Below are 10,976 nucleotides of genomic sequence, written 5' to 3'. Positions count from 1 at the left end.
CAATACAGAACAAACAAAACAAATAAAGGTTGCTGTCCAGAGTGTCAAAACGGCACCAGCTCAGCATATGCTGTGGACAGTGAGGCCACAGCCCTGGTTTTCAGCTGGCCCTTGAGTTGACCTCAGTCACGAACGCGAAGTTGGTATTATATATATTTATTATGATGGGTTGTGTTATGTGATGAGATATTAATAATTACATAGGTTATAAGTGTGGAAAGAAATAAATAAATAGTGGGTGAGACAGTGTTTGTGTAAGGTAGGTAGGTATATATATATAATGTAATATGTTCAATCTGTATCAAATGTATTAAGTAATAAATATTAAATATTAGAAAGGGTAGAATGAGTAGAAATACAAAACATAAACTAAAAGTACGTAAATAAAAGTGCACAATAGTAGTAGGTACTATTAGCCGGTACACAATGCCGGCCAATCATGGTACCGCCTACTTACTTAAGCAGTTGCGGGTAGCCATTATGAAACGGCACCGACAGCCTGCAGCGTGAAAATATTTTTCAGTATCCGGGCGCGACCCGCTCAGTGTGCCCGCGTCATCCCGCCAGCCGTGCGTAGATAACGGGACGAGGCGGCGCCCGCGCACCCACGCCCGGATACTACCAAATGAAGTACCCCACGAACAGCTAGCAACAATCATTATACTCCAGTGTATAAGTACCTAAAGTGATACATAATGCTAATTTCATTACGTGATGAAGGCTGCGTTGACCAAAATAAAAGGTAAGAGAATAATAATATTATTACTGTGGTGCAATAAAAGACAATAGGAACACAGAAATTAGAAATAAGTAGTAGGTAAATAATTAATAAGTCATGTTGACGACGGGTAAAATATAAATAGATATCTAAACAGTATGAACCATCATTATATTAGTGGACATTAATATATTATAAAAAATATTGTGTATACTCAACATAAAATAGAATATAATAAATATAATATGTGTTTTCAGGGTCAATTTAAGCAGCAGAGTAACCGGAAAAAAAAACAGCAACACCAGATGTTATGATGATAAGTTTGGTGATGATCTACTGCGTGCAGCTTGCAGCTAGGCAGTCTGGAACCGTGTCACAACCAAGGAACACCGAGTCCTTGCTGTACGTGAATACCCACGAAGTAAGTATGACTTTCTATGGCCCTTTTCTTTGTTCTTCTAGTAGAATCATTTTATACCGATATTTAAACGTGGACATTGATTTCAGGTCACGTAGGGGTGGCCTCAGCGTGTTCCATATGAAGCTGGCTGTGTATCGGAACGAGTGGCGAAACAAAGCGGTTTTGTGCTTCGGAGTGACCATAAGATAAGTAGACGCCCTAGTATTAATTGTATGACAGTCGCGTGACCATTCAAGTTTGTTGTATAGGTACTGGGGTGATTTATACTTTATAACACCAAACAGAAGCGCAGCAAGGTGCAGCCGCTGTCTGGCGGCTACCTTCAGTAGCCCGCAGGAGTTGAGATATGGGGTAACATGGGAGCGGGGCGGAATATCCATACAAAATCTGATGCAGGCGTTTTGTACCCTTTGAAGTAGCTTTTCAGTTTTTCGTAATAGACATGGGCCATATACAGTATCAGCATAATTTAGTTTGGACAGAACAAGTGACTCACATAGCTGTATTCTTATATCAACATTAATGTACCGTCTAATTTTATATAGTGTCTTGAGTCTGAAGAAGCAGTTTTTGACCATTTCGATTGCGTGTTTTTCAAACCTCAAATAATTGTCAAATGTTAGGCCTAGGTTACGAGCTTCGCTAACCTGTTCAATATCCACTCCTGCCAGTTTTATGTTGGGGTTATTGATATTAGTAGTTAGTACCTGTTTCCTTGTGCCGACTACAACAAACTTGGACTTATCAGGGTTTAGCTTAAGAAAATTTTTGTCAGACCAAGTTGCAATACGGTCTAAGTCCTGGTTTATGAGATCACAAGTATTTCTAACGTCAGTTGGGGATCCTGATATATATAATTGCAGGTCATCAGCATAGATATGGTATTTGCAATTTAAAATCTCGTTGGTGATATCGCTAGCATAAAGAATAAATAATAGTGGTCCTAAAGTCGATCCTTGTGGGACTCCTCTAGATACTGGATACTCAGCAGAAGTAACTGTATTGCCATCATATTTCCTCAGCTTAACTATTTGTGAGCGTTGATCTAGATAGCTGTAAAACCATTTGACCGTATTAGCATCAAAACCATAGTATGTCAACTTTGCGATCAGCAGCGGAACATTGATAGTGTCAAAAGCTCGGGAAAAATCCAACAAAGTGAGAATGGTGGACATACCCTTGTCTGCGGAGGCCAGTATATTATCTACCACGTCTATTAGGGCAGTAGAGGTGCTGCGGCCTCGACGAAAGCCGGACTGTACATCAGGCAGAATACCATTAACCTCCAGGTAGTGCGACATTTGGTTATACACAGCCTTTTCGAGAATCTTTGACATACATGACAGCAAACTTATCGGACGTAGGTCCTTGTATTGACTCGGAGTAGGTATTTTGGGTATAGGACTAACCAATGCAATTTTCCACGGATCTGGGAATGTAGAAGTTTTAATAGAGAAGTTAATTATAAAAGTGATAATATCCAAGGTTCGCGGTAGCGTCAGCATAATCATATCCAATGATATGCAATCGCACCCGAGTGCATTAGATTTAAAATTGTTAATAATTTTGCCAACCATTAGCTCGTCGATAGGTGAAATATTAAATTTGTATGTGCCATGTCTGTGAGATTCATAATAAATTATATCTGATAAATTAATGTTATTACTACCTGGAATGTCAAGAAAGTGCTTATTAATCATGTCTGGATCGCTAAAACTATCAGGTAGGCAGTCATTTTTGTGCTTACGGAGAACAGTATTCTTAAGATTCTGCCATAATTTCGCCGAGTTTTTAATATTGTTGTTTATGTTGGACTGAAAATATGCTCGCTTTTCATTGTGTAAAGCTGCATTTACCAAATGTTTCAGGTCCTTATAGTAATTGTTATCTGAAGCGGAGTTAGTGATACGGAACCGTTTATGGGCTGCATCTCTCAAACTCATCATGTACTTCACGTTATCAGTGATCCACGGGTAGTCGGCGCCCTTCACACGGACAGTGCGCTCGGGAGCATGTAGATCAAATAATTTTATAATATAATCCGTGAATGTAATTACCATTTGATTGACATCATCCAAACTTTTAATATGTTCCCAATTAATTAAATTTAGGTCAGAGTTAAATTGTTCCAAAATAATATTTTTTAATGGCCGGTAAGTAATCCATCGGGGCAAAGGTTTAGGTTTTTAGGGTTCCGTAGCCAAAATGGCAAAAACGGAACCCTTATAGTTTCGTCATGTCCGTCTGTCCGTCTGTCCGTCTGTCCGTCTGTCACAGCCGATTTACTCGGAAACTATAAGTACTACAGTGATGAAATTTGATGGGAATATGTGTTGTATGAACCGCTACAAAAATATGACACTAAATAGTAAAAAAAAGAATTGGGGGTGGGGCCCCCCATACATGTAACTGAGGGATGAAATTTTTTTTTCGATGTACATACCCGTGTGGGGTATCAATGGAAAGGTCTTTTAAAATGATATAAAGTTTTCTAAAAAACATTTTTCTTAAAGTGAACGGTTTTTGAGATATCAGCTCTCAAAGTCGTAAAAAGTATGTCCCCCCCTCTCTATTTTTATAACTACGGGGTATAAAATTCTAAAAAAAATAGAGGTGATGCATGCTAATTAACTCTTTCAACGATTTTTGGTTTGATCAAAGTATCTCTTATAGTTTTTGAGATAGGTTGATTTAACTGTAATTTTGCTGCTACGGAACCCTTTGTGCGCGAGCCCGACTCGCACTTGGCCGGTTTTTTTATATTCAGTTCTACCGTAATAAAGGCATGCTTTCCTAGGGTAGGTATGTAGTCGACATTTAAACTTTTAATTTCCGAGTCAGAGCACACGACATCTATCAAGGTTTCGCTGCTGGTGGTGAAATGCGTAGGTTCGGTTACGTACTGTTTTAAATCAACAGTATGAGCAAAATCATCAAAATGACGCCTTTTGTAGTCAGTACTATTAGGTAAAAGATTAATATTAAAGTCTCCCAGCACAATGATCTGGTCATAATTAGTGAAAGCTGTTATGCTATCCGTTAACGCGTCAAAGAAGGTACTACAGTCTTGCCACGGCGGTCTGTAGGCAGTTCCGATAAGTAGTTTAATTGTGTTTACGGTACAACTTAACAACATTTGTTCGACGCCGGCCGCGGCGGGATGTGTGCGAAATCTTACCTTAAGACCCGTTTTCACATACATACCTACGCCTCCACCTCGCATGCGCTTACCTGGGGGTCTCGGCGTGTGGCGCAGTTTGTAGCCGGGTATGACGGGCGCGCGGTCTATCTCCCCCTCCCTGAGCCAGGTTTCGTTGATGGCCATAATGTCGACATCATAGCGCAGTACAGTGGCTATGAGTTCATCATGCCCTGTGCCCAATGATCCCGCGTTAAAAAGTCCAACTAATAATGACTTGCTTTTACCGGTCATTCTGTACATATAGAAGTGTAGATAGTTTGTATAATATAATGTAGGTATATATAGGATAAGTTTGTAATATGTATGATGTGTGTGTGTGATGTGTGCCGGTGACTGTTATAATAATAATATGTTGTAACTTTGCGTTCGCATGGGCGAACGTGGGCGTGGTAATTAGCGTTTTATACAGCGAAATTTTAAACATCAAACAAACAGGATAATATTGTACAAAGATATTAGGGAACTGGGGAACAGTTTGACCTCTGGGCAGCAACACAATCAGAGCAGTGACTGGGGTACAAGTGGTACAACAACAAGATACATGATTCACATACTGTACAAAACAAAGTAGGCACGTAATACAAATAACACATAACAAAGACACAAACAGGCAAAAAAGTATAATTAAAAAGTATAATACTGAGGTGGTTAGGGTCAAATTTTTATAGTAATGTGTGGGGCAGCTATCATGATCAACGAGCGGTTTAAGACGCGACTCCAAATACACGACTAATGTCATCAGCTGACCGTATCCAGTGTCGAGGTGTGTCCTGTCCCTGGCGGGCGTATATGCGTCCCTTCTTGGTGCAGAGAAACCTCCAGGACAGACGTCGCCCGACCTCCCGCGTTTGGTAGTACAATTGGCGGTTGTACTTGGTCAACCTCTCGTTGACGTAGAAGGGGCGCGGCGCTGAGGACTGGCTGAGGTCGGCCGAGGTGGCTCCGCGGCGCACGCGGGCCGCGGCCGTTAGCTCGTCCTTGACGGCGCGCCGCGTGAAGCGCACCACCAGCGGCCGCGGCCGGCCCGCCGCCCCCGCGCCCGCGTCCCCCCCCTCGCCCGGCACCCGGCGCCTTGCTCCCACACGCTCCGCGCTGACTATGTCGCTCTCCCGGAGCGTGACGCCCAGCTTGGTCGCCACCGCCATGATCATATGGGTGGCATTCTCCCCGTTCTCCTCCGGGAGGTTGCTGACCTCCACGTCATTGCCCAGCAGCTCCTGGTCCTTTTCGTTGAGCTCTAACCGTAGCTCAGCGATGACGGACTCTAAACGGGAACCCGTACCTTCCATTACCCGCTTCTCCAGGACGTCCACCCTCGAGTCCAGGGTGCTGAGCCGTTCCTCTGTTGCGGAGAATGAGCTTTTCAGGTCCTTGACCTCCGCCCGGAACAGGCGGATCTCCTCCCGCACGGCGCTCAGCTCCTCGCGGAACAGGCGGATCTCCAGCCCGAGCTCCACTTTGAATTCTTCGGTTGTGTCATTCGCAGTGGAGTTGTGGCGGCCATCGGACACAACCGGTTCAGGTAGCTCAAGGGAGTCCATCCCCTCAGCAACGGGAGCATCGACGATGGGCGCCGGCGGCTGGTTCCCGGATGCACATCCCGGGCAGACCCAGTTAGGGGTACCTTCCTCGCCTCCCTTAAGGCAGAATGGATGGTACACGGTACCGCATTTAGTGCATTTCGCACACTTGGCGATATCCGCCCGAGCTATATATTTCTTACAGCCACCGCACTTGGTCATGATCGTGAGAGTAATTAGTTTACCACCGAGATAGCAAGTACACTATGATTGTAATAGATGTCACTAGCGTCCGTTGTGATATTGGGATCCCTAGATGGCGCTGTTATTGATTTATTAAATGATAAATTTTGCGATTATGGGGTAAACACACTTTTAGGAACTAGGTGGTACCCACAATTAGTATCCACAATATATCCTTTAGGCACTTTTAGTAACACTAATATTGATGTTAATACGGCACTAATAATTGAGATAACATTTAATGCACTTAGTTGTTACCAGATAAAACTTTTAATAAACTTCTTATGACTTAGAACTTTGTCGTTTTATTTTTAAAAACAAAAGTACACAACAGTAAGCAACACTCGTACACGTTCGTGACGTCACACAGGGGAGGGGGGGGTTGGTCCCAAACCTCACCAAATATCACCAGGGGGGAGGGGGGGGTCAAAAAATGAGAAAAACAACCTCACGTGATTAATGGACGGCCCCATACTAGATTGTCCAAGATAAATAAATAAGTACTAAAATTTTTTGTACATTTCAGTTGCTGGTAAGTAGAGTAAATCTAACACAGAAAAACAAAATTCAAAATATTCGGTTACATAGCGTACACAATAAATACATATCCGCAAAAAAACTTTCCTTTTCCTAACCAAGTACATTCTACTGACAATCCAATATATCGGTAAGCAATGAAAAACAAAACGCTATCACAAGGTGAAACTATTTCCAATCTATTTTATACCCTACATACGACCAAGAAGGTCTGTTTCCCGTTGCAGCTACGGAAAAACAAAAATAACCTTTGAAGGAACACCTGGATGAACTTGATGGGAAACGGACTCTATTACATGGTAATAAAGTCTACTGAGTCGAAACAGACTTGCGATCCGCATGGACCATTGGTTAAGGTCGTGAAACTATATGGAGCAAGAATATTAAGGACAGAATATACTCTGGTTTCGGTAAAGTGAAGATGGAAAGGAACTTAGTTTGGTTTATAAAGGTGAAATATAGTCTTTGAACATACTTGATTAATGCTGTTTCTAGGTTCTTCTTTCCTTAGCGGGCTATATCAAATCTAGGTCTTTCAAATTGTATGATTTTTCATAATCAAATTCATATTTGATAGGTAATCGAGACAATATTTTTTAACCGTCAGTATGGAAAATGCGCGAAAAAAAAAACATTCTCCATAGTAAAAAAGTCACGTGACCAACAAAGTTTCTATGTTTTTTTTTTTGCGAATGTTAAAATTATGATTTTGGTTTCAGGCTTAGATATACCATGCTGCATATGTAGGTTTAGGCTTAGTATAGCCTTTTTGCAACACCCTAAATAGTAACAGCTCTAATAAATATAGACATAGATAATATTATCTGATCCATTCCATCTGAAAGCACAAAATCAAAAGAACTTTACTAGACTAACGACAGTAACGATCATAAATCATGAATCTTATCGTTTTCAAGTCAATGATCCTCTTTGTTAAATTTTAGGGTAAACTACCTTACATAGGCCTTCCTGGGGGTCTAGTACAGGTTTGACAGTTGGGCGAAAACTACAAAAGTTTACGTTTTCTCGCATACTAAGTGGCGCCTCATGCGGAAACTATCATGAAACTTCTGACACATAATGTATGCACATGACAGAAGAAAACCAAAACTTTTTGTTTACGTAAATGGCAAAACCCGTACTAGAGGCCCTGATGACCTTATTCATAGTTGCAAAAACCGTAACGATGTTATATAACATCGTTACGGTTTTTGCAACTATGAACTCTGACTGTCTAATGGTCTTGCCACCACGCCACGGTGACAAAAACCCAGACGAACTTTACTGTTTTACACCGATACGATAAGAATTAAGACAGCTTCAATATTAGGCTTCAATTTCACAATAGTCGGTTAAATCGTAAAGAAAGAAAGAAAAGAAAGAAAGAAAAACTTTATTTGGCTTAGACAGCAATATTAATTTACAAAGAAAGATGGAATGAAATATAAATATAGGTACTTAATCTAATCAATCCAAATATATATAAGTATATAAATCTAAAAATGAGAAAAAAAATATAATTATATATATAAGTATTGGTGATAGGCAATAAATAATATGCTGTCGTCGTCAAAACGGTGTCCACTCAGCTACTGCAGCGCCTTTGGTTGGTTTAAAGGACACTGCGCTGGTTTTCAGTGGAAGCCTTATAGTGACGCACTACGCGTAGGTAGTTAATAAAAATCAAACGAAAACACGGGGGAAACAAAAACAAAGTGAAGTGCGCGAGCGACGACATGGCGGAGCGCGTTCGCCCTGAAATCTACTTTCAGGCAGGAGCGGCACACATAGCCGGCCACACGTGTCGCGCGCGCACCGAGACAAATAATAACAACGTGATAATAACACTAATTAATATCAATATAAAGTGAACAGAAACACGACACATTATAATAACATAAAGAAACAATAATGATAAATAACATTAAGAATTACGGTAAGTGTATTACGGTAACCAGGTATTGCTTGATCAATTATACGTCATATCCATACCAAATTCTTGACAGGTGTGTCAAAAGTCAACCAATAATCCCTGGTTATGCTCTAACCCACTATGGCGAAATTGTCACTAAGGGACTCAAATGAAACAAATTGTGCAGACTACAGCGTTTTGTATCAATTAAACCTAATGGCGTAGTGGTTAGTGTCCCTGACAACTGAGCCGATGGTCCCGGGTTCGATTCCCGGCTGGGTCGGGTCTTTGATGTGCCCGTAAAATGGCAATAGGCCCGCCCCCTATTACATTGGGACTAACATAACACTCTGGCGAAAAGTGGGTGCAGCAATGCACCTCTGCCTACCCCGCATTAGTACAAGGCGTGAGTGCGTGTTTTTTTTTTATCCTATCCTAACTATTATTATAAATGCGAAAGTAACTATGTCTGTCTGTCTGTCTGTAAAACTACTTAACGGATTTGAATGAAATTTGGTATACACATGGTCAAGACCCTGAGAAAGAACATAGGTTTTATCCCGGAATTCCCACGGGATAACTTTTTAAGGCGAAGTGAAGCTCGCGGGAACAGCTAGCTCCTTATAATGCCCGTGTTAGGTTAGGTTACTCCGCTTTATTTCCTTTAAAGCCTTCTATTTCCCACGGGACTATTGTCGGGATAAGGGCATAGAACTTGGGTTCAGATAAGGGCCTTGTTATATACTTCGTAAACTACAATTTTAGCTCAAGCTAGCAGTATTTAATTAGTTTAGTATTATTCCTAATAAAATACCATATGAATTAATTATCCACTGCCTTAGAGTATCCTTTACTAGGAATTCAGTCTTTCACATATATTATAGAATTTCATTTCATGGATACACGGGGTAAAATTTAATTAGTGATCTCCACGAAAGTAGCTAGTAGCAAAGAATACTAACTAAAAAAAACGAAAAGAAAATTCGTAAAAGTCCAAGAAAATCATTTCTTAGATAGGAAATAGCTGTTACACGCAAAGCTAAATATCCTTCCACCCTAAGGTTGGCTTGAAAAAATCGCTTTGAGCGATAAGACCGCCATTTTTGTACATATGTGTTAGTATTTAAGGGGTACATTTTAAATCATCACCAAAAAAATATTTGTAAGCTAAGACATTGCACCAAAAAAATAATTAAAACCAATTTAATTAAACCAACTCCAAAATCGAAATCCCACAAAAAAACGTTCCAAAATAAATAAACACGCCTCCAAATAATTGCAAGTTTACAATAGATAATCTTTTTAGTCACCAAAACGGATAAATCATCACCAAATCATGTTTCCTATAATATTGTAGAAATGTTGGCACTATTTACATACCATAATAATTATATGAACATCATTAAAATTTATTTCAAACCAAATAAAGTATGTTGCCGTCCCCGCCCCGTCCCCAAGGTCCCCAAGGTGTCCAAGGTGCCCAAGTTCCCCTAGGTGCCCTAGGTGCCCAAGGTGCCCGAAATGCCCAAGGTGCCCAAGGTGCCCAAGGTGCCCCAGGTGTCCAAAGTGCCCAAGGTGCCCTAGGTGCCCAATTTGCCCTAGGTGCCAGAGGTGCCCCAGGGTGCCCGAGGTGCCCGAGGTGCGCGAGATGGCCAAGGTGCCTTAGGTACCCAAGGTGCCCAAGGTCTCCGTCCCCGTCCCTATCCCCACCCTCATTTGAAGATATAAAGATATATTTTAGTAGGTACCTACTAATTATTTAATTCTAAAAGTATTTTAACAAGTAACTTTGGTTTGGGGTACAATTATTATTTTTTGGCTTCGCAGGGTTAATAAAATGATACTCATAAAATAAAAAATAGGTTTGGTACATTTACGACAATATAATTTAGCGACAATATAACTGAAAATATATTTAAATGGTGTTGATATAGTTTTATGGTAGGTATACAGTAAAAAAAAAGGTTAATTTCTGCAATATTATAGGACACATGATTCGGTGACGATTTATTCGTTTTGGCGGAGATCTCAAATTTATTGGAGGCAGAATTGAATATTTTTGGTGGAGGTTTAAATACAAGCCGTATTTAAGATATGTATTCTATCTAAATAATATTGACCTTCTCAATAATAACTGTTCACAGTATCAAAAACACATTAAAATGATACTGAGACGTGTTCACTGATAAATTCCCACCTTGTATAATATCAGCGTTTTAATAAGCTGTATTTGCGCGAAGCAGAAAAACTTTTTAATATTGCACGCTTCAGCAATATTAGCCTGCATTTTGCAAATATTTGTAGGAAAGCAATAAATTTATCTGGTTTTGTTTTACTATTTTATATTACCTAACACTTTTTCAGAATTTCCAGTCTAGCATAGTTCATGTTTTAAGACTCTACTATATATATTTTTTCTTGGC

Source organism: Plutella xylostella, chromosome 28, assembly GCF_932276165.1.
Source record: "Plutella xylostella chromosome 28, ilPluXylo3.1, whole genome shotgun sequence".
In the NCBI taxonomy this organism is placed as follows: Eukaryota; Metazoa; Arthropoda; class Insecta; order Lepidoptera; family Plutellidae; genus Plutella; species Plutella xylostella.
The sequence above is the reverse complement of the archived record's forward strand: the minus strand, read 5'-3'. Positions refer to the sequence as shown.